This window comes from Hesperophylax consimilis, chromosome 18, assembly GCF_061612785.1.
Source record: "Hesperophylax consimilis isolate HC1 chromosome 18, BYU_Hcon_1.0, whole genome shotgun sequence".
NCBI lineage: Eukaryota > Metazoa > Arthropoda > Insecta > Trichoptera > Limnephilidae > Hesperophylax > Hesperophylax consimilis.
This window is the reverse complement of record NC_142853.1, coordinates 11,969,481-11,996,906: the sequence shown is the minus strand read 5'-3', so window position 1 is coordinate 11,996,906 and position 27,426 is coordinate 11,969,481.

The window sequence follows — 27,426 nt, the reverse complement described above, 5'->3', positions numbered from 1 at the left end:
CTGACATACAGTTTTAATTAAGTGGTGTTTGTATGAGGATAAACTAGCAATGTTTATAGATTCATCCAAAACATATTTATTACCAAGTACATGTAGGCGATTCATTATGGAATTGAGTTCAGCGTTAGATCCTGTATTGTTGCAGTGATAGGGTAATTTGAAACGAACTGATCGACTAGGTACACGGAAACATATTAGCGAAAGAAGTTCAGGGGAGTTCAACAGGTTGGTAACGATTTTAAATAAATAAAATAGGTCAAAACAAATTCTTCTTTCCTTTAATGTATCGAGTCCCAATAAATGTAACAGAGAGGGGTAATTAATGTTTTCGATGAGTATTCCCAATTTAAAATTAATATAACGTAAAAATTTATGTTGGTCGCGCTCAAGGGAATTCTCATGTACACTGTAGTAAAGACTCCAAATGGTGGTGTTAAATTCTAGTTGGCTTCTAACAAGTGAAGTGTAAAGTAATTTGACAGTTTTTAAATTTTTTAAATCCTTTGAAATCCGTAAGACAAATCCTAACATTTGCATTGCTTTACTGGTTATATTATTAATATGTTTAATGAATGTTAATTTAGTGTCAAAGGTTATACCAAGGTCTCTTATTTCATCAACAGATAATAAGGTGTGATTATTGAGAAAGTAGGTGAACAACAATGGTTTTTTTTTCTGTGGAATCTCATAAGTTGACATTTTTTTACATTAAGTGTTAATTTGTTTTAAAGACACCAATCGTTAAAGCTATTAATATTAGATTGAAGTGTTAGACAGTCCTCTATATTGTCAATAATTCTATATATCTTCATATCATCAGCGAACATTAGAATGAGAACACGGGTGAATATGTTTGTTACGTCGTTAATGAATAAATTAAAAGTATAGGACCAAGATGCGAACCCTGGGGTACGCCACTGGTAGCTTCGAACATGTAGGATAAGTGATCATTAATACAGACAGTTAACTGACGCCTGAGTAAGTAACTCTTAAACCAAGATAAAAGGTTTCCATTAATTCCGAGTTTCAAAAGTTTATTAATGAGGATTTTATGACAGACCTTATCAAACGTTATGTTATCATACACCACACACGGACAAAGGCACTTCTAGTATTATGCAACAAAACATTTTTAATTGTATGCACCACTCTGAAACTACTACTAACGGGAAATATATAAAAAAAACATTCACAAAAAACTTATCACAGCCTGGATCAAAAAACAAGATTTCCACTTTATACAAAACATTATAACACCGAACCAAACATAACCAAACTATAAATAAGACCTATTAAGTAAACAAGTTTTTCATGGAATTGCCTACTGTCAACACGCGTACATTTTACATATGTGTGTGTGGGTAGGTGTATATGAGAGTTTCTGTATGTGTTTATGGATGAATGTGTATGTGTGTATGTATTTAAACATCTGTTTAATTATATTTATATATATGAACAGATACATTTAATATGGAATATATATATATTTATATTCCTTATTTTTAAAAAGCAAAGTAAAATAAAGATAAAAAAACCCAACTTAAATTAAAATTAGAAAATTAAAACAATACACATAAATACTTGTACCACGTAATCACCCCAGAACAGGTTCTCCTAGTGAGGTGTTCACGAAATATATAACCTTACCCATCACAGTGTCACCTACTCAAAGCTACCTTACATATATATATAGAGAGAAGTTTGTCTGGGAGCATTCTAACTGGTCCTGTCGACTACTGACAACTAGCTGCCATCTTGCGGACTTCCAAGCAAGCTCTATGCACTGCCCTCTATGAGTGCATCTGTGAAGCTCTTAGCTAACTACTTCCCAACAGTAAGCAACTCAACGTTATTGTTTTCAACACACCTGCAAAATTAATTGAAATTATTGAACCAGCGCAATTAATTGTCATTATCATAATAATATCAATATGTATACTTATGATGTTATCTCAAATATTTGTATAAAATTGTAAGTAATCAGTTGGACAGCCTTGATATATCAATGTTGATTCACTTTCGTATTCCTATGTACCATTAGATCAAGGTTCTCTAGTATGTATTATTGTGATAATTATACTACGGTTTCAGGCTACAATTCTGTTATAAATAGATAACACACCATTGCTAAGTCTTATGCTATGTTAGTTGATGTTCTTAACGAGCCAATATTGAAGTGTAAAGCTGTACTAATTAAACATTTTAGCAGTGCATATTTTAGTGAAGTCACTACATAAGAGATGTTTGTTTTTTTGTTTCTTCTTCATATCTTTCATTAACTTTGTGCTAATATTTATATTAAATTATTTGTATTTTGTAATATGACCGTCAATAACTACTTTTTATATAAATGGTGAGTGTGCTGATAATTTTAAATAAATATTGGACAATGTATGTGGCCTAGTTTAGCAATTAAATCACCTCGGAGGCGTTCTTTCTACTTATTTATTTGGAACCGTGTCGATTTCACCTTGATAATGCTACCCACTTCAGACTATATTAATCAAAAGAAAATTATTAATTGATTTTAAATAAAAAAAATCTTCATCAATAGGAACACGCGTTCGGGGATTCTTCTCAAAATGGTTTCTGTATTTTGTCAATTAGCTCAGAAATGCGTATTTGGTACAGTCGCCTTTCAGGCTATTCCTTTGAAGGCCAATAATAATAATAATTCTTGCTAGCAAGCCAATTGTGAACAGATGTTTGAATTTTTATTAATAAATTGCTAACGAGAAATAAATCCACGAGTCTGATAATCTTTTCAAAGTCGAGAAAAAAGGAATTCGCGTCCTTTGTGAAACTCACAATTTTTCAGGTTTTCCAAATTCAATTTGTTTCAGTGACTTCTGATTTCAGAAAGAAAAAAAACATGAATTGAAATATTCAAATACAAAAAACACAAATTTGTAAAATAATTTTTGTGATAGTTTTTATTTTTGTATGTTTTTATTTAGTTATAATTTTTTTTAGATATGTAGTACAAACCTTTCAACTTATTTCTATTACATTAAGGACACTTTACAATACATCTAAAACTTATTCTTTATCGTATTTAGGCATAACCCACGAAAAGCAGCAAGGCTTATAGCTTCTTTAACATCTGTCGGTAATTCATTAAAAATCTTAAATCCTATAAAAAAAGAAAAGGACACTAGAGCAAGAAATTTATTATTTATTTATATATTGCAAGATATTTCTACTTTTTGGAAAATTTTCATGTATGGTGAGTACTTTATCGAAGTTTCTAGAAATTTTTATAAAATTTGTAGATTAAAAGAGTTTTTTTCGACAGAGACACAGGTCATATTTTTTTATGAACGCTAATCTGTGTTAGGCGGAAGGTAATCTGTGATAACCCCATTTATTACCTTTGTGATGTAGAGGAAAAGTAGTGAAGGAAGTGGAGCATTTTAAAATTGTCAAACCTAATTTGAAAAAAATCTAAAACAATTTGAAGCAAATATTCAAATTTGATTATCGCTATCAACAATTAATACTAAATAAAAGAGTCATGTTGGTTAACTCTTATAATATTCAATTTTATCAAATTATATGTGCATTTGATTTTTATAATACACATTTTTGTAATAATTACTTTTGTTGATGTAAATTTTTCATAATATCAAAATATCAGGAATGGATTTTGATGTAACAACTACCTAGTCAAACGTTTAACAATGGTTTATAGAAGATTCTATAAAATTTTAGTAAGCATAGATTCATAGGAAGGCAACCACAAAAATCTACAATAAGTCCTCCCTTTCTGCACTTTGACAGGGATCGAACTCAAAACTTAATGTAAATTTCAACACTTTTGTTCAATTTTCCATGTTTTCTTTGTATTACATATTATCATTTAATTTTCCGTTAAAACAATTACTGTTTTAGAAACAAGATAAAATTATCTTTGTGGCGTATGCATTTAAAATAAACAAAACTATTTCAAAATAAAAAAAAAATTAATATCAAACGTGAAAAATGTTGTCAAATTCGCTAGCCACATTGTATTTATTTTTTTATTCCAATCGTAGAAAAATTGAGAGAACTCGATATTTCGAAAACACATTGCTTTTATTTGGGGAATTTTTAAGAATACTGTAACTTCACTTTTATCTCATCCATATAATAAAAAATAAGAAATTATTTTTTATTTACACTGATTTGCTATTTTTAGGATTTTATTGATGGCATCCAGTATAAATATTTGAGCCAAACTGGACATTATTTCTCTTTCTAACGTCAAAAAATTTACGTATTTCCACATGATAGAAAAAAAGATAAAATAATGGACTCCCGATCATATATGATCCTAAAAAGCTGGAGGGGTTAACCTGTGTACCAAGAAGGATATCTTATACGATATAGAATTCGATCAGTGCGTATCTTACAGTAGTAATGTATGCGTATTATAGTAATGTATGCGTATTATATTATAGCATCACTCGATGGGTAAATACGTAGTATGCCGATGTAATGCCCACACTCGAGTAGTGTTGGACCTCGTCTAGCACTTCACGTCCGAGCAGGTTAGTTGTCAAATATAATTGATCGGTTCAAAGGGCTCTGCACCAGCCCTCCAACAAGATTCGCACTATTGACAATGGACACCCAACACACCAATGCCATCATGACCGGTGGCGTAAATGTATAGTGAGCTTAAAACATTGTCAGTCTATCGCCTACGCCTAGTACATTACAGAAAACTAACAATAATTATCCGTATACGAACTGTGAACTAAAGTGGTGCCATCTCAGCGCAACAAATAAATGTAGTGTGGATTCGGATATTTCCGCCTTGCTGAATAGTCCCGAGACATTGATGAGCGCCGCTGATGTTTCGGAGAAATTTAAAAACAATGGTCAACATCCACGGTCTGCACGAATAGATAATTAATGTTCCAGACGACATGGAATCCTGTGAGCGATATGGAATCCGCTCGCACCAAAGAACGAAAATTCGAGTCGGTTGAATTTGACTTAATATTTTTAAAGTATTTGCTTTAGTTTTTGGTTTTTAGTGGTAATATTATTGGTTGGTATGTTATTTTATTGTTATTTTTAGATTTACCGAAATTTCTGGAGTACCTACGTAGCTCCAAAGTTCTTTAGGGCTAGTCGCCACTGATCATGACATGAAATTGGTGTAACTGCAACGAATCGTACTGTGATTTACTACCCGGTGAGTTGTACTAAGCGATAGGTCACAGGCGTCGGGTGTCTAATTCTATTTTAACTGTTAAGTCTTCGTCAATTTTTATATTAATACCGCACAACAATCTCAACTGCTCCCACTTGTCCCAAACTTGTAGGACCTGATTAAGGTTGGTTTGAGGCTGAAGGCAGTGGGTAGTTGTACCTACCTGTATTGGTTTCATGTGGAAATTAATTTAAATAATCAAAAAAATATTATATTCAACTATCCCGTCATAATATTTCCTCATATATGTACTCGAATAAATTAATCAAAGTTTTTTTTATTGCCACCTTCAATATTTAGACTACATCTTTATTGTGTTTCTATTTGTTCACATCTGATGTTTTCAGTTGACTGAATAATAAATATCAAACAACGCATTCGCTTATCTGTTATCATATATTATGTATAAGTACAATTATATTCATTAGATATTTTAATTTACGCATTCAAAAACAAGGATAATTTTGCACATACGAACTCGAGTCGATTCACAAGATCCTCATTACAACATGCATTCCACCAACCTACAACTAAAACGACATTTGAATAAAGAAATACACAATATTTCTCTATAACATAATTTAATATCCTCCCTCTTGCAATAAAACCATTAACAAAAATAACCAACTTGAAAAGAAGTTTTAAGATATGGATTTTGGATACAGGAAGGAAGAATATAGATACAATTTTGTAACCAGTGGCGGCTCGTGACCTTTGGGTATACTTTAAAGTGCTAATATTAAAAAAATGGCATTATTGATGCTGTTGTAGCTGATAACGATTTTTTTTATTTTTGAATAAAAAAACATCTTTTTTAGCTACAACAACATATATACGAGGCATATCCATAAAGTAAGTGTACTGAGGCTCTCACGACCGAATGAATTTTATTTTCGATATGTTGGCTACATTTACGTGTAGCCTGACTTTTCCCCTCCGCAACGAGACCTGTTCAAGGTCAGTACGTTGAGAAGTGTCAACGCGACAACACGTTTCGTGAAAAATGTCAATCCAATCTCCCGCCAAATGCGAAATACGCGGCGTCATCCGTTATCTCGTTTGGAAGGAAAAACCTCCGTTTGAGGTTTAAAATGAGGTTAAAACTGCATATGGTGATAAAGTTATGAATTGTACGAGTGTGTACAAGTGGTATCGCGAGTTTAAAAACGGTTCTCACCTCTTCACCCTCCACCAAAAAGTTCCAGCCAAGAAAATCGTGGCATCCGTGTTTTGGGACTGTCAAGGCATAATTTTGATTGAATATCTGCCTCAAGTGGAGACCATCAACTCTGCAAGATACTGTGAGACCCTAAAAAAATTGCGGAAGGCGATTCATAACAAGAGGAGAGGCATGCTGACAAAGGGAGTCAGCCTGCTGCACGACAATGCCAGACCACACACGGCCAACGCCACGAAGGAACTGCTTGCTTCGTTTAAATGGGATATCCTGAACCACCCCGCGCATTCCCTTAACCTAGCACCTTCAGATTATTATCTCTTTACCTTCCTGAAGCTGTGCATGGGTGGTAAAAGGTTTTCAACCGACGAGGAGGTAAAGGAGGAGGTGGAGAAGTGGACGAAGGGGTTGGCGGGAAATTTCTTCGAGGAAGACATCAAAAATTGATACCCCGCTTCACCACCTGCATTGAGAGGAATGGCGACTATGTCTAAAAATAGCTTACATATGTTCTACGGTAATCATGTAATTTTTTTGTTTCAATAAAAAGATTTGTAACCTACAAAAATTCAGTACACTTACTTTCTGGATACGCCTCGTATATGATGGCATTTTTTGTAATATTAGCACTCTAGTACACCCAAAAGCCAAGAGCCGCAACTGCTCGTCACCTAACAAAGATTAACGCTTATGTTATGTTTCTCTTCTAGATACTGCTTTATAATTTTCATATTTTAACATACATACAAAACTTACTCAAAAAAATATTCTTATAAAAACTAACTTAAAAAAATATTCTTACAAAAACGTACATAAAAAAACATGATTACACAAAACCACGTACGTTGGTAAGTATCTCATCGTATTATTTTATTAGTAACGTAATATAAATATTTTTTAATGTAAATATTTCGCTTTCTTCTTGGTAATACAATGTATATGTTGACTCTTTTGAGCAAATTTATGTCCACGTAATCTTTTTTCATTCCTGACAGTTTTTCCCACAAATCTGAACCTTTTTACAGCCCGACAGATTCCGTTATCCGTAAGAACGTAAATATCAATTGCCGTTTATTTGAAATGCCCTGTTTTAATCTTTAGTTGAGTAGGGTAATTTTATTAAGACGTGGGGTGACATTGAGGTGATATGTCGCAAAAAATTGCAGAGTAAAAAATAATTTTTAAAAATACCTGGGTGATTCTCAAATGGTAATTTAATAACACTGTGTTATATATCCTACTTACACGTTCCTGCATTCTCTCACTTCATTCCATTACCCAAATACCTATCCTATTCTGACAACGACAATCTAAAAACTATGGAGTACTACCTCAGAGACAATTTATCATTACCTTACCACTCTACTAAGGCAAAACGTCCACGTTTTGAGTGACTCTCGGAGTGTATTAATATCGAGTCTGCTAAAAGAACTTGGACAGTCTACATATATGCTATTACAAGACGTATACAAAGTACCAGGGGTAAGACAGTTCCCAATTATAACTAAATTTTAACCCGATTCTCAAATAGTTGAAAGGTTACCAAAACATATTGATTACAGTCCACAAAATTGATTCCCATACGATGTGCGACTAGACTATGTACTCTACAAAATCATTAAAAAAAATCATTTGATTCTTTGGCCACCTACGCAATGTTGTATCTAATCATTAATTAAGAATCCAGGCTATACCTTTGTGGAAAAATAAAATCATCATTGTTCAATGCATCCAATTACATCCTAAAATGTATTCATTTATATAACAGATTTTTACTTAAGAGTGGGTTATAGGGCAGAATGGTGATTTGCTAGAAAACGGCTCTCTAAAACGGCTTAATACTACCTTTCGTATGTCATTCTCAGACTTCATATTCTTTGTTACCAATTAATGGACTATTATTTTTCAGTCTGCCTATTTTTGAAGTGAAACTTCTTTAGGCGCGTAATGGATTTTCGGGGACGGAGTAAAACCGAGTCAGGATCGACACGAAAATGCGGGTACCCCCACCACCGCTCACCGTTCACTGTCCCTCTCTCACCATATGCGCTTGTTGAGGTGGGGGAGCCGCTCACGAACGTTCTCTCTCTTCTCTTCTTTCCTCTCTCTCAGACACCAGCGAACTGCGCCACGCCAAGCATCAGCTGCTTGGTTAGTATACTGCGTCGTGAGTGTAATACGAGTGAAATACGTAATTGATTGTGGTTCATACGGTTTGGTACAGAATTTCAGTGTTAAAAATGAGTAGTGACGAGATAGAGGATAATTAATTATATTTTTAACAATCGATGCAGTTTTTGCACGATTCATTAAGGATTTAAGTGCTCATGTATATATCTCGCACTTTAGTTACCATAACCCAATTATCACGACATTAGGAAATGATATTCATGAAATTGACAATGAAAATGGCACATGATTGGTAAATTGTCATTGTAATTTCTTTGTAATTTTTAATTGTAATATTGTTATTTATGTAATATTGTATACTTGTGAATAAATTGAAAATTTTTGGAACTATACATTAATCGAACGTCATTCATCTATAAGAAAATATTAGAAAAAGCAAATCCATGCTTCGTCGTTGAATTATTTAACCTCTAATTTTCAAACTAACCTAAGAGAGAAAATAGAGATGATGAAATGAAAATAGAGAGAGAGGAATACTAGAAGTTTCACTTCTGTCTTGCGTAGGCTTGACACACCCACTTTTTTTTTGTAGTTGTTGTAGGCATTCGACCATAAAAAATAAAAACATTGATACACCATACAACCCACTTTTAAAACTTGGATCTATGATTATCGCGTTAATAACGGCTTAACACAATATTTTTTATTTAAAATATGTATATAATACACACATCTGTAGAAGTACGGCCTCTTATTATCGTTATGCTATCTGTGGATATTAACAATTAAATAAATACTTCATCTTGCACCAAATTTTCAACACATTTCACAGTTTTTTACTTTTTCCGGGATAGAAGCCCCCGGTGATGGCGGTGAAACTATAGGCTCCCTGTTTTACGGCGTATATATTTCGAAAATGCCATCAAAATGTTTCATTAATGGGTCTAAAAGTAGAATACCGACTCACTTAAAGAATTGCAATAATCTAAGGAAGCTACAAAAACAGTAAATACTCACAAATTCTCTTTTTTCATGTAAATTTGACTATTGTATTTTTTCAAGTGTCATATTTTTTAAAAGGCGTAAAATACAACATTTAATATGCGTTCCTTTTCCTAACGGTTAGCACTAACGTCATGTTGTTTACTGGCGGCATTTTTATGCAAGTGTGTGTGAGAGAATTCATTGTCTTTACGCGCTCTGACTAAGTGGGAGAGTGAACGTTTTTTCATAGGGCACGTTTGGTAATTAAACCAAAAATTACCATCTCACGCCAGATCATTTGTTGGTTTGGTAAAATTGGACGTTTTAAGTGAAAACAAGTCAAGTTTTTCACTGTTCCTACCTTACATGGTAAGGGGTATTAACACGTTGAACGCCATTGTAGAAATGAAGAAACATTACCATTTTAAATTTGAAAAAATAATACTCAGATGGCATCGGCGACCATCAAAACGTATTCCTTTTTTTTTACCAAAATTTTCCATGAAAATCAAGAAAATTAACTGCGGTCACCGGTGACCATCATGGCACTATGGGAGAAAAATGACGATTTTCTTTATGAGGAGTAAACAAGTTTATTACCGTTTTTTATTTTTATCTTTAGATTAAACAGATAAAAAAATCTTTTTAAGGAAATTAACAATACCATCGCTTTTCTGCGTATAAACACGTAACCATTCACACGTAGTCAAATCAAAGATATTCTATCTATGTGTTGTGTTGTAAAGTTTCAAACAATAAATATTATTTTTCTCTTTGTTCTTTTTTCTTTTTTTTTTTTTTTTTTTTTTTTTTTTTTTTTTTTTTTTTTTTTTTTTTTTTTGATTGGTCGGGCTCTCGGGACAGCCTGACGTGTTCTTCGTCGGTCTCACTATCCTTCCCTAATTTATAGGGATATTTAATATATTCCGCCGTTAAAAATACACGTAAATGTGCCTTATTGTCTGTCAGTTACGTTAGTGCAGATATAATAATTTTACGGTGACAGGTGTGGAAGAATTACGAGTTTAAGAATAATTAGCAAGATTGTTTATCCCAAGGGATAGTGTAATTCAGTGTTTGTGAGCCCGAGTCCGGAATTTTTACCAGACGTGGACATCTCATCGGCGATCGCAGCAACCTACCCGTGTCTCTCGTCACCCCGTACCGATACGTCAACCCCCGGTGCCGCAAAAAAATGCAGTGTCAGTGAGCCCGAGTTTGGCATTTGATAATTTCTACCAGATGTGGAGACCTCATCGACCGTCACATACCGATATTTCCACCCCCGCTGCCGCCACCATGCTTGCCGTTACCTTTACCGGCTCCGTTATAGACGTCTGTCGGCTATACGACCTGTTCGTGGGTCGGTCACTGATTCGCTCACGACCATCGCCCCTACAAGATGACCCATAAAAAACAATCATCTGGCAATTTCTACACCCCCGCTGCACCGCCCCGTGCCCCTACGCCCTAGGAAGGACGAAATCGAAATGAAGCCGCGTCTTTTGTCTTCTGCCAATATGAACTAGTACAAACAATTATGCAGTGATTAGTGTATTGTTATAGTGATTATAATACTTTTTGTTTTAGAATTAAGTTTTTTCATTTGGACATCTGGAATAGTTTTGATGGCGTTAGGATTAAGTTAAATATTATACTAATTTGTATGTTAGTGATTTATACCTAAGTATCATTATGTTAGACTAGATAAGCAGTTTGTAGAAGGGAATGGCCGACACAGGTGTCGATGAGGCTCGCTATCCATCACATCGCCAACCCTTCGGTGGCGCAAAGAGGAGGAAGGAACTCGAACAATGTCGAATTGGTACGTGGAATATTAGAGGAGGTATGGAAAGAAAGATGAATGAATTGTGTGACACGATGGTTAGCAAATGTTTGGACATACTTTGTGTAACAGAGAGTATGAAAAAAGGGAGCGGTACAATGCAGCATAATGATAGGCTCGTCATTTGGTCTGGGAGACCAGATACAGAGAGGGCGTGTCAGGGTGTTGCAGCACTACTGTCTCCCAGAATGATTGAATGTATGTTGCAGTATGAATGTGTAAGTCCGAGAATAATGTGGATTAGGTTCAAAATCGGTTTGACAAGGGTGTTTCTTGTTGTTTGTTATGCCCCTGTCAATTCTGAGAGTGACGAAGAGAAAGATGATTTTTGGACTGGTGTGAATGATGTGATGAGACTGAAAAATATTAATGAAAGGATTATAATGGCAGGCGATTTGAATGGGTGGGTAGGAATTAGACGTGACGGATTTGAATCGGCCTTAGGTATGTTTGGGGATAAAAGAACGAATGACAACGGGAACAGAATACTTGAAGTATGTTTAGAGTGGAACCTTTTTGTGTCCAATACTTTTTTCGATCATAAAGGTATCCACCAATATACGTGGGAAAGAGGAAACGAGAGGTCAATTATCGATTTTGTAGTAATTGACTCTAGGTTGAGAGCCGTTACCGAGGACACGAGAGTTTTCAGAGGGGCAGAGGTTGAAACTGACCACTTTCTGGTGGTGTCGAGAGTAAACCTCTTTCGCGGTTGGCGCTCTAAAGTGAAAACGGTACTAACTCCAACAAGAATCAAAATAGAAAAACTACAAAACGATAATGAGAGGAGTAAGTATGTGAATTGTGCAGAGATGAGATTGAATGAGAAAAAAATGGATGGTCTAAGCATAGACGAAACATGGAACCACATAAAAGTGAGTCTTTGTGAATCTGCTAGAGAGGTGTGTGGAATAAGTACGCAAGGTAGAAAGAAAGGTGATGCATGGTGGGATGATGATATTAAAGCACTTGTCTCAGAGAAGAAGAAAGCATGGTTATGTCTGATTGCGGCTGGCAGTGCTTCCAGCGAAGAGAAGGATCGAGCGAAAGAAGTATATAAGGAATGTAAGAAAAAAGTAAGAGTTGGAGTGAAAGAACGAAAGAAACGCCTGGAAGAGGAAGAAGGAATGAAAATGACAAACCATTTCCAAGAAAACATTAAGTTGTTTTGGAAGGAAGTCAAAAGGTCCCGGTGTGGCCCTGAAACCGGAAGCATGAAAGTAATAAAATCGAAAGATGGAAAAATGTTGACGAATGAGGAAAAAATAAAAGAGAGATGGATGAAGTATTTCGAGGAAGTCTTTGAAAGCGAAGTGAGTGACAGTGATTCTAGCGGCGAATCAGATATGAACGATGATGGACTGAATGTTACCGAAATTAGCATGGATGAGATAGAAAGATCAATTAAGTGTATGAAGAATGGTAAGGCTGTCGGTTTCGACAATATTGCTGCTGAATATTTTAAAGGAGGTAGCCGTATAATTCTCACATGGTTGTGCAATCTTTTTAACCAATGTTTAAAGGAAGGTTACACGCCTTTAGATTGGAGAAGAGCAGTGATCATGCCATTATACAAAGGTAAAGGGTCACGTATGGAATGTGGGAATCATAGGGCTATTAGCCTGCTAAGTTCAGTTGGCAAGCTGTATGGTAGAATTTTGATTGAAAGGGTAAGAAAGGAAACAAAGGATAAAATATGGGATGTGCAAGGTGCTTTTATGAGTGGAAGGGGGTGCATGGACCAGATCTTCTCATTGCGTATGCTCACCGAGAAGTTTCTGGCAAAAAACCAGAAACTTTTCTGTGCCTTTGTAGATCTACAAAAAGCATACGACCGAGTCGACAGGAAAAAGCTATGGAAGGTGTTGTCCAAGTATGGAGTGAATGCGAATCTGACTCAGGCAATTGCGTCTCTATATGAGGGAAGCGTTGCATGTGTTAGGGTGAACGGTGGTTTTACGGGGTGGTTTGATATCACAAAAGGTGTTAAACAAGGCTGCGTAATGTCACCGTGGTTATTCAATCTATACATGGATAATTGTATGCAAGAATTGAAAGATGTGGGATTGGGCGCGAATTTGAGTAATCTGAAAGTATGTTGCCTGTTGTATGCTGATGATGCGGTGCTGATTGCTAATAGTATGGATGATCTGCAGTCTCTCGTGTCTAGGATGAACGAAGTATGCGTGAAGAATGAGTTAATGATGAATGTAAGTAAGTCTAAAGTAATGGTGTTTGAAAGAGAAAGTACGAAAACAGTGTGTAATATAGCTGTGAATGAGGAATACTTGGAGCAGGTGGATGAATTTGTGTATTTAGGAAGCATGTTTACGAGTGATGGGAAGGCTGACAGAGATATTGAAAGAAGAGTAAATGCAGGTAACTCCATTAATGGAGGACTGAACGCAGTTGGCGCTAACAAAAAATTGTCCAAAGAAGCGAAGTTAGCAGTCCACAATGGAGTGCTGGTACCTACCCTGATGTATGGAAGTGAGGCATGGAACTGGCAAAGAAAGGATGAAAGTAGATTGAATGCTGTTGAAATGAGATCCCTGAGGCGTATGTGTGGTAAAACCATGTATGATCGTGTGAGGAATGTGGATATCCGCAAAGAGTGCAAGGCTGATGTAAGCGTAATGAGTAAGATCAAGAAAGGGACGCTTAGATGGTTTGGGCATGTAGAGCGAATGAGCGAAGAAAGGAGTGTAAGGAGAATATACGATGCAAATGTGAATGGTAGCAGAAGTCGGGGGCGCCCGAGGAAGACATGGCACGACCAAGTGAATCAGATACTTGAGTCGGGCCATGTCAAGAGTCAGAACAATAGAAGAGTATGTATGAGACGATGTATGAATGTGAATGAGGCAAGGAGTGTGTGCCAAGACCGAGTTGTTTGGCGGTCCGTCCTCTCTGCCTACCCCTGCGGGGAAACGGCGTGATGGTTAGTTAGTTAGTTAGTTAGTCTCTTTGTAGATCAATATATGATTTATCCATGGCAGCCGGAAAATATACTCCAAACAAGGTATGCTTCAAGTAACGAATAAATGAAAAAAGATTATTGTTTAGTTGTACTAAATAACACAGAATAATTTAACAAATATATAAATAAAAAAATAAAATTTCTTTTATTTCTCGAGGTCAATTTATTAATGATGTTATTTATATGTATAGGTATTCTATCAAATATAAAATTAAGAAATTTACCAAATAAATCCACCTTCGATTTTATCGAAAACGAAAGCTCAAATAAAAAAGTCATAACCCAAAATTGACAATAAATTAAAGGTTATTCACAAGTTATCCCTTTATATGACAACTTTTTTTAAACGATACGCCCTTAATGGTTTTATTTATGTATTCTATATTAATTTTGATGAACAGAAAAAAACTTTTTTTTGCTTAGCTTTTTTGAAATTTTCGATTTTCCAGCGGGTTTTTTTCTGACCGGTGTCCATTTAAAAAAAATGATATAAAATTATTGTTGTCATTACAAAACGACAGGTTGGTAAGGAAAAATGTATTTTTATTTATTTGCGTTACAGGGGAATAACTGCTTTGATAATTTTATAGAGAAACTGACCAGGACGCGATTTTCGTAAATTTACTCAACATGTGCGAACTTCGGGCGGTTGGTTCGATTCAAGACCTCTGTGCGTTACCTCAGAATGATTATAACCCAAGGGCTTATAACTTGTAAACATAAAGAAATATAAACCTTAATGTTGCAGGTCTCAAAACTATCCGTTTTTAGCTTATGACCTATAAAGGGTTTTACCGTTTATAACACGAGTTTCCGAACACCGCGTAAAACAAACTATATGTATCGGAAATGTTCCTCAACACTAATGACAACAGCAAGTGAATGATGAAACATTTATAAAAAATGTCAAATTAAATGCTTTACCAAAATAGTAGGTTCTGCAAATAAGTCATACCTTTTTACTAAGTTGTTTGTTTTACTTAATATTTCACATTCATATTATACGTTCATTGCTTTGCGACAAACGCACATGTGACGTTATATTTTAACAAGTTCATTAATGTACAACTACCGCCCTCTAGTAACAAAAAAATGAAGACATTTTGACAGTTTGCGAAATTTCGCTATCATATAACAAGCGCTTAACTAATTTTGGGAAAACATGAATTATATTTTAATAATGATACCTCCCCAACTTCATCTTCCCATCTTCTTCACTTCCCCGCTACCTTGCACGTACCTTTGCTTCGATAATATATCATCGGTTCTTAAGTGGGATTGCTAGGAGGCTAGGTTTAGAAGAAGGCAAATACTCATATGATGAAATTGAACGAATTCTAAACCTCTCTCCTTTGGAAGTCCGTCGGGAAAGAAATGACCTCATTTGCTTCTTCAAAATTATAAATGGTATTATTGATTCACCTACTCTACTGCAACTCATTCCCTTCAATATCCCCTCGCAAAGACTCAGAAATAATGAACTGCTCTTCCTCAACCATCATTCGACAAATTATGGATATTATTCACCATTGTCCAGAATGTGTAGACTGGTCAACTCAAGTCAAAACCTTAACTTTTTTGGGATAAGTCTAAATGATTTTTGCCAGTCGCTAAACAAGTGACGGAATATTAAGTGTCCTGTGGTCCTGACCCACGGCGTATTCTTGACTTGATTCGACTTGTCACTTTATTTTCTAATATTATATCTACCATATTTCTTTGCTTTCATGTACCTTTGTCTACTCCGATATTTTTCATTTTTCTTTATTCGTGTTATTATTTTGTAATTTGGACGATGTCCGTTAATAAATAACAAAATGCGAAAATATTCGGTTAACACGTTTTCAGACATCGTGATAATTATTCGAAACTTACATTTTTTTATCAGGAAACCCGGTAATTCGTTCGTTAATGCCTGCAATCCAGTGTTAACCGGATTACCAATAATTTGAAGCGATTCTTGATAAATAAGTAATACTTATTTTTCTCCGTACAACATGTCCCAAGTCCAACCATAGTCTCACTGACTGCAGACATTCGGGAGCATTCGGGACTCTTGGGGATATTCATATAAAAAATTGAGGTTTCGTCAGTTTTTTTTTGTATGAAAAAGACACCAACTATAAAAAATGTAATAGAGATCAGAAAGTCAGGTTTCACAACAGACTACCAAGACTTAGTTTTATTGGCGACACGATCGTATAAATCTGGATGTAACTACGTCAAAGTAGTACCCAAAAACTATTTTTTCTTTTCTGTTTGTTTTTCTAATTCATACTGTTTGAACCATAGATAATAGAAACAGTGCGTGATATTAAATGGAAGCGTACTGTCTGTCGCCGAGCTACGACCAAACTGCAGAGACTACCAAAGCAGCGGAATCAATGAAAGGTATATAAATTATAGTTTCTATCTCCTATATATTTATACAGGGTTTTCCACTAAGAGGTGTTATTTTGATATTCAATCGTAAAAAGTCAATGGTTTCGTTGCTTTTGTGGCACGTAGTGCCGTTTTGTTGAAATTAAACGTTGTTCAGATCAATACCATCCAATTCCAGCCATAAAAAATCATTAATCATCTCTCGATAGCGCAATCCATTCACCGTAACTGTTGCTCCAGCCTCATTTTCGAAAAAGTAAGGTGCAATGACTCCATTTTTTGTACGAAACCTTCCCTCATTACAATATAATATGATCATTAGATACGCAAGTGGTTGATCTGTTTACTGTCGAGGTAGTCTAGCACGGACGATCGATAAAGACCTATGTCAATACGAAAATAACTAGATTCGTTATCTATATTTGTATATCGTAAGCGATATTTGCGAGCACGGTCAACGATTGATGAAAAATGTTCCGACGGCCGATTGACAAATTTTAGCGCGGCCTCCATAGAATCAAATGAGCTTCGGTTAACTGTAAATATGGATGTAGAAATTTTTTTTTTACATATACCATGTTGTGAATGAAGGCCTCATTAACTAATGAATTCCCATTTTAGTGTTAAAAAGTAAATGCGGAATGTCAATGCACATTTTGGTTAGTATTTCAATTCAAAATTGCCAATTCATTTCATTAATATTTTTACATAACTCTATGACGTTTCTAAATGTCGATCCATAGATAATACCTCCAGTGTTGCCAGCGTATTTTTTTTTCCCACAGGGTTTTCCAATAAGAGGTGTTATTTTGATATTCAATGGTAAAAGATCAATGGTTTTGTTGCTTGTGTGGCACGTAGCGCCGTCTTGTTGAAAGTAAACGTTGTCCAGATCAATACCATCCAATTCCGGCCATAAAAAATCATTAATCATCTCTCGATAGCGCAATCCATTCACCGTAACTGTTGCTTCAGCCTCATTTTCGAAAAAGTTAGGTCCAATGACTCCGCCGGAATATAAACCGCACCAAACAGTCACACGTCGAGAAAAGAGAGGCTTTTCAACAATAATTCTTGGGTTTCCCGAGCCCCAAATGCGACAATTTTGCTTGTTGACGAAGCCACCGAGGTGGAAATGGTCCTCATCACTCAAGATGATTTGCATTTGATTCACTCAAGTTAATTTTAATAATTTCAATGCGTTATTGAAGCGTGTATCGTTCCATTTTTATTAATGGCGTAGTTTCTACTTGTCAAATGTCAAAAAATGACAGCTTCAAAAGTAACATTTACCGAAATAGAGGGCTAGTCAAAATAACACCTCTTATTGAAAAACCCTGTATTTGGGGTTAAGGTAGGTACGCGTATGGGTATATGGGTAAGAGGATAAAAATAACATGATAAAAGAATAGGTTAGGTTAGGTAAGGATGTGTTAGGTTAGATTTGAATGTTGTTCGTTCTTTTTCTTTACTCTTCTAGTCTTGGAACCGGGGAGCGATGTTAGCTACGAAGACACTTTTGAGGGCGTGTTTTCATTTTAAGGCGATGCACTACGTCGTGTAATATTTTAAATTGAGCCGCTATCAATAATAACCCTTACGTAGATGGCGATAAGTTTTAAATTCCGGCTTAACACCATCCGCCTGTTTTGATTTATGCAAGAAAAAAACATGGCCAAAAAGTGCCTTTTATTTTATTTTGTGGATGTTCAGGCATAGGTAAATATTTAATTTTTTTTCCGATAATTTTATAAATAACTTAATTTTCAACATTATATAATAAAATCATAACCGAAAATTGGTTCGTAATTAGGAGATTTTGAACTTTAAAGCAGTTTTCATAGGCCTTATTCATTATTTTTTCTGGCCTAAAAAAAACTTATCGAAAAAATTTCAAAGGCCAGGATGTATTCTACTCGCAGTATTTGTTTAAAGCATCTGAAACATTTCTAGGCGACCAAATTTTCGAACCAAAAACACATGATTTTGCAATACTACGTATGGCATCGCCTTAATAATGGTTCATGGCCCACTCTCCTCATTTAAAAATAATAAATTATGTGAAACCGCACAACAGATCCAACTGCTTCCAGCCGTCTGAAGCCAGCGAGACTATGGCATCCCCAATTGGGGTGTTTTGCGAGGCTGAAGATAGTGGAGAGGGGAAGGAGATGGGAAAAAGGAAAGTGGGAACCTGGCTATTCAGATCTGGGCACCAAACACGACCAGAGAAATTTCATTCAAAGTTTCTCGTGATCTTACACAAGGGCTATACTGAGAGTATCTTCCACTCCGGAATGTGCCGCAAATATGCTTTATATAATTTTGAATTAGTAATTTGTGAAATAGCACAAATTAATAAAATAAAATTTACTTGCGCACGCCTGCAATTGAACCCGCGACCTCCAGCTTGCTAGTTGAGAGCCTTACCTAGTGCACTAAGCTCACCTAAGGATGTCCACCTCATCTCTAGTGTCCATGAATTTAAAATTATTAAGATTGTTTGAACAATAATATAATTAGTGGAGCTTTCAATGCCTACATGGCTCTACCGTCCCTGCCATTAACCAGCCCCCTGGGTAGGGGTGTGAGGTGTTAGTAATCAGATTGCACGTGATTACTGACACCAGTAAACCTGTACGGCCTCCCGACATGTTCGGATCATTTCACTTACAACACGTAACCCAACACCACCAGTCCTCGGTCCTCAGTCTCCAGTCCTCAGTCCTCCGTCACAGCTACAGACTACTATTGTTTTTGTCAAGGGAAAATCAATAATGGAACTGTCAACAGATTACATACTCGTTACAAGGGCTATTTGCACGTAATCCGCATGTCTAGGTTACTACTGTTGGCTCGCCGGAATGAAACAGGTAGGTACTCCATTGCCGGTTTTGTTTTCCGTGGTAATAGCTTTAAATATTAGTACAACCTTGATCTATGTAGCAACCGTTGTATGATCGATAGTTTCGTTGAAAATTTATTGATGACAATTTTGATATTGTGGAAATGAGCGCATCTTCAAAATGAACCAATTAGGGATTCTTCGTTAATCACCTAGATTTTGGCGCACAAAGAAGCGAACTTTTAACCTGAAAAAAATATTAAAAAGTCATCAACATCTTGGTCCTATGAAAAATTCAATCCAAATATTGGTGAGTTATATAATGCATGGCTTCATGATCTACTCAACTGAGTAGGATATATCAATACCTACAATGATTCAGCTGTTTGAATTCTGAAGAATGTTGTCAGTGTCCCTACATTGAGCGCACTGCTCAGATAAAGTACCTCGGCCTCACCATAGATCCATACCTCAAATGTATGCTTCACACTCAAACTATTGTACTTCTTCAGAACGATACGAAACTTCCTCAACTTACAACACTTGAAAATGGTTTATTTTGCACTCTGTCAATCTATTATTGAGTATGGTATCATAGCGTGGGGAGGTGGAACTTCATCTGCACTAGACCCAATCATAAAGGCACAGAAAACTATTATAAAAATAATTCTTAGGCTTCCTCTAATTACTGACTCGAACTTGATCTTTAATATTATGAATGTGTTTGATGTTCGGCAGACATACGCAAAAACAATACTCACTCACCTATACACAAATATACATACATACTACGAAAAAAGATCTAATACTCGCTGTACTCGAAGCATTAACAAAGACTTACTTCAAATTCCTGTAACGCACACTACTTTTGGACAACGAAATTTTAGATATCTTGCGACTAGACTTTATAACATTCTTCCTGATAAAATAAAAACATGTCATTCACAAAAAAATTTCAAAGGTAGCGTAAAAATTTGGATTAAAAGTAATGATAGGGCCTTTACCGGTGCACTCATCCAAATTCGCAGTCATTGATGCAACCTAATTATTGTATGTATTTTCATATAATTGTAGGTATATTATTAGGACTAGAAACGAACTTGGTATATGATGTATTGATATTGATGCTACCTAACTATTGAGTGTTCGTATTTTTATATAATTGTAGGTACGTTATAGTGCTATAAATAAACTTGGTAGATAGCTGCCTCAACACAGGCTAAGCCTAGTGAGGCGGGCTATGATAAACCTCAACACATAACTATATTAACATTTCTATTATTTACATTTATTTTACCTACTGTTTATATATTAATTTCCATTGATAAAATTATATACTCTTCTAATTTATAAACCAATGTACACAAAACAGTCTTACATGTATTTCTATAGTTATTGTTTGAAAATTTGTCAAAGCCCAGCTACACTACTCGCGAAGTTGATCGAAGTTGACCGAATACGATAGTGTGGGCACAAACTTCACTTCGCTTCGGGCAACTTCGCTTCGCTTCGCCCGACTTCCGATTGTTGTCGGTAAATGCGCCCGAGTCAAAGGACTTCAAAGGTTACTCGCGAAGTTGCACGAGTGTGTGGGCACGCACTTCGAACTTCGGCTAACTTCGACGAGGACTTCGTCGAAGCGTCGAAGCGAGTAGTGTAGCTGACACTTCACAATAAAGATATTTATTATTATTATTATAATGTTGTTCTTAGCTGCAGTCTGCAAGGTGAAGATTGACCTGATGTGATTATAGCCAAACTCTGATATAAGAAAGCACCTAAATTATTTGCTTCCCACCTGTACTAATATACACAGTCTCAGCGTGGAAGACCTCTAAAAGGAAGGAAAGAGAGAAATTGATTCTTGAAGACACTCGGGTTGTGGGAGAGAGGAAACGCAACAGACATCAATTTATTCAATAGCCTATTTATTGAAAATACAAAACGAATCACAACATTGAATCTTAACTAACTAACTCACCATCACGCCGTTTTGCCGCAGGGGTAGGCAGAGAGGACGGACCGCCAAACAACTCGGTCTTGGCAAACACTCCTTGCCTCATTCACATTCATACATCGTCTCATACATACTCTTCTATTATTCTGACTCTTGACATGGCCCGACTCAAGTATCTGATTCACTTGATCGTGCCATGTCTTCCTCTGGCGTCCCCAACTTCTACTACCATTCACATCTGCATCGTATATTCTCCTTTCACTCTGATTACATCAAATTACATAAAATTGATTCTTTACTAAGATATATGGAGGAATCCATCGAACAAATTGAATGTTAAAATTAAAAAATATATATTTCAGATTGAATGATTGTAAGAAAAGATGTTTTAAATCAAATTCTCTTAAATGTTGTGCTCCGTGATCATATTAAAACATGTTGACAAATAATAATATGATTACTACAAAAACGGTCTTACGTGTCAAATTTAATCACATGGTTGCGAGTTTTTCTGTTTCATATTGGTAATAATAGTCATATCTCCCAGGGATTGATGTAATATTCCTATAAATAAGTCACAAAAAAACATGAAGCGGTTTATTTACATATCAAGTAACATAATCTTATCATAAACAATAAGAAATAGACTCTCAAGAAATTGATACATAATATATGTTAGTAATGTATTGTCATGAAAGTTGTTTTCGTGAATTTGATACCAATATTATCTTAGCCCTTGATACTCAGAAATATATTGTTCCTTAAATACAAGGACGTATAAAAAAGATCACCTGTTACAACCATGCCAGTATATTTTAGAATAGGTATTTTACTATATATTATACCCATTTGGACAGTGAAAAAGAAACAGCTAATCAAGAAATAACTTAGTCTCTCCCGCGCTAACAAACAGAGGATGCTTTTCGCAATCTTTAGCTTGAACTCCCGACAGCCAGACAATCTAATCTAGTTTCTAATTAAATTTACCCGCACACGTGATGTGCTCCTGGCTGTTAGCTGCCTTTCTTATCCACGTGCACACGTGTTAAAGCAGCATTCAGCCTACCTGCCCAACAGAACTGTCAAAGTGGAAACGCTGTTTATCTTGCACGGATTGATAATTAGTGCTAAACTAGGAAAGTCAGTTTTAGCTTTCGGGCAAAAACTTACTGAAAAAACCTTCGAAACAGTAAAACCGTCATTCAAAACCATTATTTCAAAACCATTCTTTATTTTTAATTTGTTTTGGGATTAAAAAAAAGCTTTCGAAGTTAATTTACATATTATGCGTTGGTGTAATTTACTTATTGCATCTCACTATACATAAAACACGTTTTTTTTTCACATAAAAATCAACCTTACTAGGAGGTTGCCAAGCCTGTATCGAGGTTAACAATTTACAAACATAAGAGTAATCACAAACATAAAGTAATTCTACATACAAACAAAACATATTTAAAAATTAAATTAAATATATATATTAGATGTGTTACCAGATGGGTAATTTGACAGTATATTGTAACAATATTTGAACCATAACTAATCATTAGTCATTATTCAAATGAAGAAGCAAAGTAGTTAATAAAGACAGATAGGGTGACATTCAGTTTTTAGCAAATGGGACTTATATAAAATTATTTGAAAGGACAAGGATGAAAAAATATTAAGACAATCGTCTGACAATACAAAAATCTTAATAAACCATTTAAATTTAACTTCCAAATCATATTAAGTCTATTTTGGATGGTAGACTTAATATGATTTGGAAGAATATTGAACATAAGTGGTGCCTGATATAAATAATTTCTTTGACCAAAAGAAGTTTCAAATTCCATCCATAATAATTATTATTATTGGATTAAAAATATGAATGAAAAAACGTCCCGAGTGGGGTTGCCGGGTACCTTGACCTGATATGAAACATTGAATCCTTGTTTTAAAGTTTTGTTACCTATTATTATTATTACTAGCGTAGACCAGTGAAAAATCACCAAAAAATATAATTGCGGGTTCGTGAATCATTGCCTTTCATAAACAAATATTTTCATTTTTATTTCATTTTATTTAGGAAACAAACAGTCATTTATATATTAGCATAAACAGCAATTATTTAGACCAATAATGTTCCATTCATTCTAGTCGTTGATTCAATATTTGCACCTATACAATATATTTATGAATGATAAAGAAATATTAAGAACAAACTTTATAAGGAATTACAAAATGTTATAAAAACAATTGACAGTTGGTAGTAATACAGTTTTCGCATGATTATAATAAAAACAATAAAATAAACTAAGATGATAAGATTATTTCACAAAATAAAAAATTAAGTTATCAGTTTAGTAAGTTGCATTTTATATGTTTTCAAGTTACAGTTGAAAATGTCTACATCTCGTGAGGCATTGTGAGTTTTACAGATACGTCCTATTAAAGAGTTTTGCGCATATTTGGCTTTACAGTGTGGTGTTCTAAATAAGTCGTTCGATCTGGTGTTGTGTTCAGGGAAATGAAATGTAATCTTTTCTAGCAGATATGATGAATCATTAAGACTGTTTACGATTTTGTATAAGAATAGGGCATCAGAAATTTTTCTACGTTTATATAAAGCGGTAGGGTCAAACCGATGATCGCTATAGTGTAGATACATTTTTGTTGCCAAATTAATATGCAGTGTTTATCATGTTCTCTGGTATGATTTATATTTATATTCATTGAACATGAAAAATTTAATGCATTATGCAGGAATAAAATTTCAAATCACGTTTACACCCATTCTCTTACAACCGAAATCAGTATGTTTAATAACAATTTAGATTTAAAATACATACGAAAATTGGCCGATGTGTATTTTTTTCAGAAATAATCGTTCTAAACGCCTCGTTTTTAAAGCGAAGCTTAGTGCTAAATCACCATTTTAGAATAATCCTTACCACGGTTTACATTATGAATACCAAAAATATACTTTAAATAGGTTTAACTTTTTCCTATCGTTTCCATTGGCTAAAATAAAAAATAAATGTTTTTTTTAAATATAAGCGTAAACTATTAGAAATGTATGAACGCCTATAAGAAACAACTTTTAAAAATACAATTTTATGGCTGAGATTAACTATGACGGTTTCCCTTGATTTACAAATAAAAAGCACTTTTGCGCTAAAATCGGCCATTCTAGACTTTATTTGCCAAGCTATTTTTATGCCTATTACTTATTTAGCTTTTGTATTCTTTTTAAGTGGACTGACAAGCTTGCTTTCGTGTTTCCTCTATCTTGCAACATACTAATTTTTTTTTCTAGATTCTTATACTCCATGAAGTGGTGAATCATTTAAATTTACTGAATTTAAAGTTAATGTTCTTTATACAAATAGAACGGCGTCATATGCGCCTCACAATTTTTACCTCATATGGGTTAATTTAAATATTACCTGGCTTTTATAGACTTAGAGGCCTTGTGTTTTCTCGGTAGGGAAAAAATTTTTTACCTAAAAACCCTACTAAAATTGCATGTATTCTTCAGCATCAGCTCCAGCAGCGACCTACAGCGGCCATATACTACATACGTGTCTGTTTGTGTTGTGTTGGGATCGGGGGAGGAAATTTCGGCTGCGACCTATTGTTGGAATCCTTCCGCATTTGCCGTTGGGAGTAAGGAAAACCGCAGAAAACCTTACCCAGGAAGGAGCGGCCGAACGTCAACTTGAAACGTATGCGGCCTTCAGTAACATCGGTATATGATGTCCTGCATTTTTGAGATGTGTGTGTGTGTGTCTGTTTTTATGTTAATATATACTTATGGGAAGATAGAAAATAAACATACATATACATACAAATTATAAAATATTATATAAATATATAAATAGATATATAAACATTATATATTTAGGAAGGAAGTCGGGAGTTTAGGAAATACCTACTGCTCGCTATTCGTCCGCGTCTGATTCTGGTATGTACCATATGTGGTCATGGTCCATGAGGATGTGTTTAGGTAGTCTGTGTGAATATTTGAATGTCAGGTCGCTCGCAGCATTGTATTGTCCTATGTCTCGTATGAGTGAATTTTTACTAAGTCTGAGTGATTTGTAAAAGCGTTCAGTCAGTCTGTGTGTGAATTCGCATAGAGTTGGAATTTTTTCTTGTTCGTGTAATCTCTTCAAGTTTGTTCTGAGTCTCGTGTTGTATGTGATTTTAATGCAGAGATTTTGAAGTGTCTGTAGTTTCGTGTGGTCTGAGTGTGAGATACTGCTCCATACGGGAATCGCATAAGACAGTACCGGGCGAATAAGCGAGTAGTAGATCAGGAGTTTGGTTTTGGGAAGTAGCGGGCTTCGTCTGTTGAAAATTGGCTTCATCATGCCGATCGCTTGTCGCGTGCGCGTGTGCATCTTGGCTTGGTGAGATTTCCAGTTGAGGCGGGAGTCCATGGTCAGGCCCAGATATGTCACTTCATCTTTACATTCAATGCTGTGTCCTCCCATTTCGATGTTAAAGTCAGGTGTTCTATTTACACGTTTTCTCGTGAACATGATGGCTTCAGTTTTCGCCTCGTTCAGTTTCAGGCGCCATTTTTTGTAGTACTCTACGAGCGCGTCGAGCGCTCTCTGTAGGTAAATAGCGGCCATATTCGCTTTCAGCTAGGAAACGTAAAGTTTGACGTCATCTGCGTAGATAGACAGATTGCATCTCTCGTCTCGGGGGATGTCTTAGGTGAACAGAATGAAGAGGAATGGTCCCAGTAAACTTCCTTGTGGCACGCCTTTTGGAATCTCACGCGTTGAAGATAGCACGTTCCTTATGAACACTCTGAACGATCTATTCTTTAGGTATTCCTGTATCAGCCTCGATAGGTATATGGGCGTGTTAGTGCGGTGCAGCTTATGCACGAGCCCGTCTATCCAAACGGTGTCGAATGCCTTCTCTAGGTCGATGAGCGCAGCGGCGGTGAAGCGATGTTCGTTAAATTTTCTTGCGATAAATTCCGCTACCCTGGTTAGTTGATGGGTTGTGGAGTGCCTCTTTCTGAAGCCGAACTGCTCGTCTGGCAAAGTCTTGTTGTCGTCGTGGTGTGGGACAAGCCTGTTGAGTATAATTTGTTCAAATACCTTGCTCAGCGTAGATAATAGGCTAATCGGCCGGTAACTTGTCGGCTGCGTTCTATCTTTATTCGGCTTTGCGAAAGGCAGCACGGTCGCCGATTTCCAAATCTGGGGAAAATGCCCGGTCATGAGGCAGGCACTGAACAATTTTGTTGTGTAGATGATGCCTTTTGAGGAAGATGTTTGAGTAGAATGTTGTGAATTTGATCGCTTCCCGGCGCCTTGTTCGTTCTGAGTCGCTTGATTGTGACCGCAATCTCGCTCGGCGTAGCGAAATGAATATCTTCAGCGTTTGTCTGCTCTGCGTTGCTCAAATCTCGTAGAGAATCGGCTACGATCCGGTCCGTGACCGGGTCGGAAAGGCCGTCTGTAGCGGCGTAGGCTCTCTCGAACCCGTCAGCAAGTGTTTCTGCTTTTTCTTGTAGCGAAAGCGCCGTCCCTGGGCCGTTCAATTTCTGTAGCGGGGGTATTGTGAAATTTTTATGTCTCAGCGCGCTTGCCATTTTCCATAGGGAATTATCCTTTGGCGTGAGCGACGCGACTTTTTTGTCCCAAAGTTCGCGCTTGAGTTCTGCGATTTCGGTCTTGATTTCCCTCTGCAGGCAGTTGTGCGCTGTCTTGAAGTATTCGTCACGCGTGCGGTGGTACATGCGTCGCAGGCGATTTTTGTCCTTGATGAGCGATAAGACGTGTTCGGGAAGCTTGATCGTGTAGGAATGTACTTCTTTGAGAGGAATGTGTGTATCTTGTGCTGTTTGAAGAATCTCTGTGAGAGTGCTTGTAGCTGCGTCGATTTCTTGTGGCGAGCGCAGAGTTCCCGAAGTGAGAT